This window comes from Hyperoodon ampullatus (assembly GCF_949752795.1).
Source record: "Hyperoodon ampullatus genome assembly, chromosome: 6".
Taxonomy (NCBI): domain Eukaryota; kingdom Metazoa; phylum Chordata; class Mammalia; order Artiodactyla; family Ziphiidae; genus Hyperoodon; species Hyperoodon ampullatus.
In genome coordinates this window covers 7675056-7681979 of record NC_136919.1, presented here as the reverse complement: position 1 = coordinate 7681979, position 6924 = coordinate 7675056, and the positions used below count along the sequence as shown (strand labels likewise).

General features: G+C 47.5%; 1 pseudogene across 1 annotated transcript; it reads left to right on the top strand.

Moving 5' to 3' along the window:
• Positions 1-453: 453 nt before the first annotated feature.
• On the top strand, positions 454-1316 carry LOC307054768 (peptidyl-prolyl cis-trans isomerase A-like; annotated as a pseudogene). The gene is made up of 2 exons: positions 454-503; positions 876-1316. The product of its transcript is annotated as a peptidyl-prolyl cis-trans isomerase A-like (transcript).
• Positions 1317-6924: the final 5608 nt, after the last annotated feature.

Here is a 6924-nt window from a genome sequence, read left to right as displayed (position 1 = left end):
GTGCTTTGTTCATTCCAAGACCAAAAGCCATTGATTCTGGATGGCTATGACCTTGAGTAAGTCACTTCTCCCTTCCAGGCTCCAGGCGTCCCTTTCATTCATTAAAATGAACATTTATTGAGCACCCTCTATGGGCCATGTTTAGATACTAGGGATACAGCGGTGGATAAAACTGTCCCCCCAAAATCCCTGACCTCATAGAGCTGACGTTCTAGTGAGGGAGACAGACAAAAACAGAGAAGCAAATATTGGAGGTTGGTAAGTCCTACAGAACAAAATGAGGGAGGAAATATCAAGTATGAGCTGAGAAGTTAACACATGAACAAAGACTTCAAGGAAGTGAGGGGACAAGCTATGGGGATATGGGAAAGAAGACCATTCTAGGCCAAGGGGGCAGCATATGCAAAGGTCCTGAGGCAGGAACAGGACTGGCAGGTTCAAAAGACAGGGAAGATGCCACTGTGGCTGGAGCAGAACGAGCAAGGAGGAGCCAAGTTCTGGAGGTGAGGGAGCCAAGGTCAGGGCCAGAGCACGGAGGGCCTTGGAGGTCATTTTGGCTTTTACTCTGAGACAAAGAGCCCCTGGAGGGTTTGAGGCAGACAAATGACACAATCTAATTTTTATTTTAACATGATTATCCTGGCTGCTGTAATGAACTGTAGTCGGATCCAGGGTAGAAGTAGGGAGATGGGTTAGGAACCCATTGTAATAATCCAAGTGAGACATGATGGTGCCCCAGACCAGGGTGTTAACAGTGGGGGTGGTGAGAGGCAGCAGCAGAACCTCAGGAGGAGACACTGACACACCACCGCGGGGAGCTGCTCCCTGCGCTGCCTAGCAACGGTCAGCCCCTCTGTGTTCTTCCACATTGTCAGCGAGCCCTTGGGCTGCATCTCCTTCAGGCTGTTTGCAGACAAAGTTACAAAGACAGCAGAAAACTTGCGTGCTCTGAGCACTGGGGAGAAAGGATTTGGTTATGAGGGTCCTCCTTTCATAGAAGTATTCCGGGATTTATGTGCCAGGGTGGTGCCATCATGGCACTGGTGGCATCCAGCTACAAGGAGAAATTGAATGACGAGAATTTTACCCTGAAATACACAGGTCCTGGCACCTTGTCCATGGCAAATGCTGGACCCAACACAAGTGGTTCCCAGTTTCTCAGCTGCACTGCTAAGACTGAGTGGCTGGATGGCAGGTGTGTGGTGTTTGGCAAGGTAGAAAAGGGCATGAACGGTGTGGCAGCCGTGGACCACTCTGGTTCCAGGAATAGCAAGACCGGCAAGAAGCTCACCATTGCTGTCTGTGGACAACTCTAATAAATCTGACTCGTGCTTTATCTTAGACATCAGCCCATTCCTTCCGTAGCTCAGTAGAGCATCCCTCACCCTCATCTGTTCGTGACATCCTATAATCTTTGTGCTTTTGCTGCAGTTCTTTGGGTTTCACATTTTCCATTCCCCGCTCCAAGTCTAGCTGAATTGCAGAGTTAAGTTTATGATCATGAAATAAAAGCTAAACAACAACAGAGAGAGAGACCTAGACAGATTGAGGATGATGTCAAAGTTTTGGACCCAAATTACTAGAAGAATGGAACTGCCATCAACAGAAATGGAGAAAACTACAGAGTGTGGGGCAGGGGACTGGCTTGGGGGCAGGTCAGGAGATCATTTTCAGATGTGCTACATTTGAGATTCAGGTGCAGGTGTCAATTAGGAGTTAGACACACGAGCCTGGGATTCAGGGGTCGGGTCTGGGCTGGAGTTAGAAGCTTGGCATCCCCTGTCCTGACCCAGAAGTCCTGGCCCCAAACCACACACTCCACCACCTGTTACCTGGGGAGTTGGTTGAAATGCAGATTCCTGCCCCCTCCTAATTCTCCTGCCCAGGGTTCTGATTCAGTAGGTTGTGGGTGAAGCCTGTTTTTTTTATTTTATTTTATTTTATTTATTTATTTATTCATGGCTGCGTTGGGTCTTCGTTGCTGTGCGCAGGTTCTCATTGTGGTGGCTTCTGTTGTTGCGGAGCACGGGCTCTAGGCACGCAGGCTTCAATAGCTGTGGTTCGAAGGCTCTAAGGCACAGGCTCAGTAGTGGCGCACGGGCCTAGTTGCTCCACGGCATGTGGGATCCTCCTGGACCAGGGGTCGAACCCGTGTCTCCTGCACTGGCAGGCGGATTCTTAACCACTGGGCCACCAGGGAAGCCCGGCCTGACTGTTTTTTTTTTTTTTTTTTTGTGGTACGTGGGCTTCTCACTGCTGTGGCCTCTCCCATTGCGGAGCACAGGCTCCAGATAGGCAGGCTGAGCAGCCATGGCTCACGGACCCAGCCGCTCCGCGGCATGTGGGATCTTCCCGGACCGGGGCACGAACCCGTGTCCCCTGCATTGGCAGGCGGACTCTCAAACACTGCGCCACCAGGGAAGCCCCTGACTGTTTTTGAACAAAACTATCGCAGGTGATCCTGAGGAGCTGACAGGTTTGGGAACTGTAGCTAAATCTACATACAGTAAAATTTACTTTGATTTTTTTTTTGAATGAATGATTCTTTAAATTCTATAGTGCTTTACAATTTTCAAAAGTTTCACACACATGATTTCATATAATTCCATAATAACCCTGTTTTTCCCCTAACCCTCTACTGCACCTCCCCCTTCCCTGTCCCCACGGGTAACCCCCAGTTTGTTCTCTGTATCTAGGAGTCTGTTTCTTTTTTGTTTTATTCACCAGTTTGTTGTATTTTTTTAGATCACACATGTAAGTGATATCATACAGTATTTTTCTTTCTCTGTACTTTGATGATTTTTGACAAATGTAAAGTCATGCCACCAGTACCACAGTGGAGATATGGAATATATACACCCCCCAAAAAAGTTCTCCTTTGCCTCTCTGCAGTCAATTCCCTTTTCCCACCCCAGTCCCTGGAAACCACTGATCTGTTTGCTGTCCCTGATTTTGCCTTTTCCAAACTGTCACCTGGATGGAATCATGTAGTACCTGGCCTTTTGTGTCTGTCTTCTTTTATCCAGTATAATGTTTTATTTGGAAGTTTTATACAAAACTGAGCTTTAAAATCTTCCCTAATATTTTATACCACAGTTTCTAATCCTAATATATATTATGAAGAATGAAGTATGAAATTTTCATCAAGACTTCCAAACGTCCCCCAATACGCACCAGACGACTCAGATACTGTGTAAATATTTTGGTTTTCTGTGGGTGCCCTTCTCTGAGAAAAGACTGGGAAGTCTTTCTCCAAGGCATACCCACTGCTTGGGGGAGGCATGGGGAACTGCGGGAAAGTGAGAGTGGGGATGGGTCGGGGCAAGAACCGGGTCTCCTTCTCGCTCCTGCTGGACCACTTCTAATCTGCTCTTCCCCCCACCCCGCTATGGCCACAATAGTGTGCAAACCAAGAGACAAGGGGCTTTGCTATGAGTAAATGGCAGCTTTGGGGCATTGGCTGTTTGCCAACTGTTTTGCCTGCTTGGGGAGCTCTTTTTTCCTTCCGGTTTCTTAGCCGAATTGTAGATGCTGGAGAATTCCCTGGCAGTCCAGTGGTTAGGACTCCGCACTTTCATTGCCGAGGGCCCTTGTTCAATCCCTGGTGGGGGAACTAAGATCCCTTAAACAGCAGGGCGGCCAAAAAAAAAAATGAAGGGATGCTGGAGAAGAGCCCTCCCTGCAAACCTACTAGTCACAGCGTAGGCCCTGCGGGCAGAAAAAACTGGCTTGAGTGGTCTCAGCCCCTTCTAGCTCTATGACCATGGGCAAGTGTCCTGACCTCTCTCTAGGCTCAGTTCTCTGCTCTGTAAAACGGGATTACACTCAAGCCAACCTCACCGGATGTTGTGAGGATTCATTGAGCTAATGCAGGTGAGCGCGGTGCCTGGCACAGAGGGAGTGCTGCACTGAGGGTCACTGGTATCACAGTGACCCTCCAGACGATGACCGTGAATAGGATGGACTTGGGTGGTCTGCCTGAGTCACAGGAAAAAGTGGGGCAGGGAGAAGGAGGGTGTCTCTGTAAACAGGTAATCTAATTTCCAATTTCACCTCTGCCACTTAATTATCTGTACCCCTTGAGCCAGGTCCTTCTCCTCTCTGTAAAATGTCTGTTTCCCTTTCATTAAAATGAAGGGGCATGACCAGATTTGCCCTCCAAGGTCACTCCCAGATGGTCCCGGAAGTGGTTCTCAAACTTTATTAGAGTCCAAACTTTACAGTGCATCCGAATCACCTGGAGAACTTGTTAAAACACAGATTGCTGCTCCCCCCGCCCCCCAGTTTCTGATTCAGTAAGTCTGGGGTGGGGCCTAAACAATGTGTATTTCTGACAAGTTCCCTGGTGATGCTGATGTTGCTGGTACAGGGACCCTACTTTAAGAACCGCTGCTTTGGGCCACCGTAGAACCTGGACTCTCTTCTCAACTGAGTCCAGCATCCATCCAATCTCAGAGGCCCAGGGTCAGTGAGGGGCTGGTTAAAGGTCCAAGAGGAGCCAAGCCTTGATAGGGCCTGGGAGAATTTTCTCTCCCTACTCCACCCAGGACTTGAAATCTCTCAAGTCACCTGAAAGAAAAAGCTAGACCCTGTTTGGAGCACGGATTCCTTCTTCCCAGGGTTATGCTGTGGCCATTGCATCAGGGCCCTGGAGGAAGTGCTCCAAGATGGAAAGAACTGGTAATCAGGCCCTAGGGCAAATGGAGAGGCTGCTCCAGAGCCTAAGGACTCGGGCCATCCCCCTGCTGGGAGCTGCACACAGGGCTGGGGTCCAGCGCTGGAGCTGACAGCTCCTCCTTCACCTGTGGTTATTTCCAACGAACAAGAAAAGCCCACATTCATTGTTGAAATTTAGAGAAACAGAATGAGGAAACTAAAATCGTCAGTGTTAACATTTTGAGATAGTGTCTTCTGGTTAAAAATTTTTTAAAAAATCTTTTATTACTTAAGCTGGGTGGCTGGGTGGTGCTCCATTAGTGTTTATTTTATTGTTATTACTATTATTTTTGGCCGCACCGCGCAGCATGAAGGAATCCTACTTCCCTGACCAGGGATGGAACCCATGCCCTGTGCAGTAGAAGCATGGAGTCCTAACCACTGGACTGCCAGGGAAGTTTATTATACATACTTATTATACATATACTCGTATAATATACGATTTTATTATACATCTTTAAATGGAACATATGCATTATGTTTGGGTTGAATTGTGTCCCCCAAAAGTTAATATGTTGAAGTCCTAACACCCAGTACCTCAGAATGCAACTTCATTTGGAAATAGATTTGTTGTAGTTGTAATTAGTTAGGATGAGGTCATACTGGAGAAGGATGGGTCCCTAATATCCACTACAGCTGATATCCTTATAAAAAGGGGAAATTTGGACACAGACACACACACGTGGAGAAGGCCATTGGTAGACTGGAGTTCTGCTAGCAAGGAACTACCAAAAGCTAGGACCAAGGCCTGGACCAGATCCTACCCAAGCACCTGCAGAGGGAGCATGACCCTGCCAACACCTTGATCTCAGACTCCTGGCCTCCAGAACTGTTTAGTTCTGTTTAGTTTCTGTTGTTTCATTCACCCAGTTTGTGGTACTTTGTCAAGGCAGCACTAGGAAACTAATACATATTACATACCCTCTTTTGTTCACAGTTTTTTTGTTTGTTTGTTTTGCAGTACGCGGGCCTCTCACTGTTGTGGCCTCTCCCGTTGCGGAGCACAGGCTCCCGAAGCGCAGGCTCAGAGGCCATGGCTCATGGGCCCAGCCGCTCCGCGGCATGTGGGATCCTCCCATACCAGGGCACGAACCCGTGTCCCCTGCATCGGCAGGTGGACTCTCAACCACTGCGCCACCAGGGAAGCCCTTGTTCAGCGTTTTATTTTTTATTTTATTTATTTATTTTTAAATTTTTGGCCGCCTCTCATGATATGAAGGATCTTAGTTACCTGACCAAGGATCGAACCCGTACCCTGTGCAGTGGAAGCACAGAGTCTTAACCACTGGACCACCAGGGAAGTCCCTGTTCACAGTTTTAAAAAGAGGATATATAAGTGTAATACAAGAAACACCCATGTATCCTCCACCCCAAATTTGTAGTTTTTTTCTCTGTGAATATATATCTACATCTCTCCTCAGCCTCCCAAACAAACACATGGTCTTATACTGAACTTGCTGTTCCTACGATCTATTTTTTCAACCAATAGATCATGATTATCTTCTCCAACAAGTTTGTTTTTTTTTAACAGAAAGTTTTCTTTTTTTATTATTATTTATTTATTTTTGGCTGCGTTGGGTCTTCGTTGCTGCGCGCGGGCTTTCTCTAGTTGTGTTGAGCGGGGTCTACTCTTCGTTGCGGTGCGCGGCCTTCTCGTTGCGGTGGCTTCTCTTGTTGTGGAGCAAGGGCTCTAGGCACGTGGGCTTCAGTAGTTGTGGCTTACGGGCTCTAGAGTGCAGGTTCAGTAGTTGTGGCGCACGGGCTTAGTTGCTTCGTGGCATGTGGGGTCTTCCTGGACCAGGGCTCGAACCCGTGTCCCCTGCTTTGGCAGGCAGATTCTTAACCACTGCGCCACCAGGAAAGTCCCTTTTTTAAATATTTATTTTTTTATTTGGCTGCGCTGGGTCTTAGTTGCAGCCTGCAGGATCTAGTTCCCTGACCAGGGATCATACCCACACTCCCCGTCCAGGGAACGTGGAGTCTTAACCACTGGACAACCAGGGAAGTCCCTCCAACAAGTTTTTAATCTGCTGATTTTTCTTCTGACTAAAAACATACTCCTTTGCAAAAATACTTAAACACTACAGAAATTTACACTTTACAAGTGAAAAATCTCTGACTCCACCTTCCAGAAATAAACACTCCTAAGTGTTCAGTGTCTAGTCCTCCAGATTTTTTTACATGTACGTATTAACATACACAGGTTAT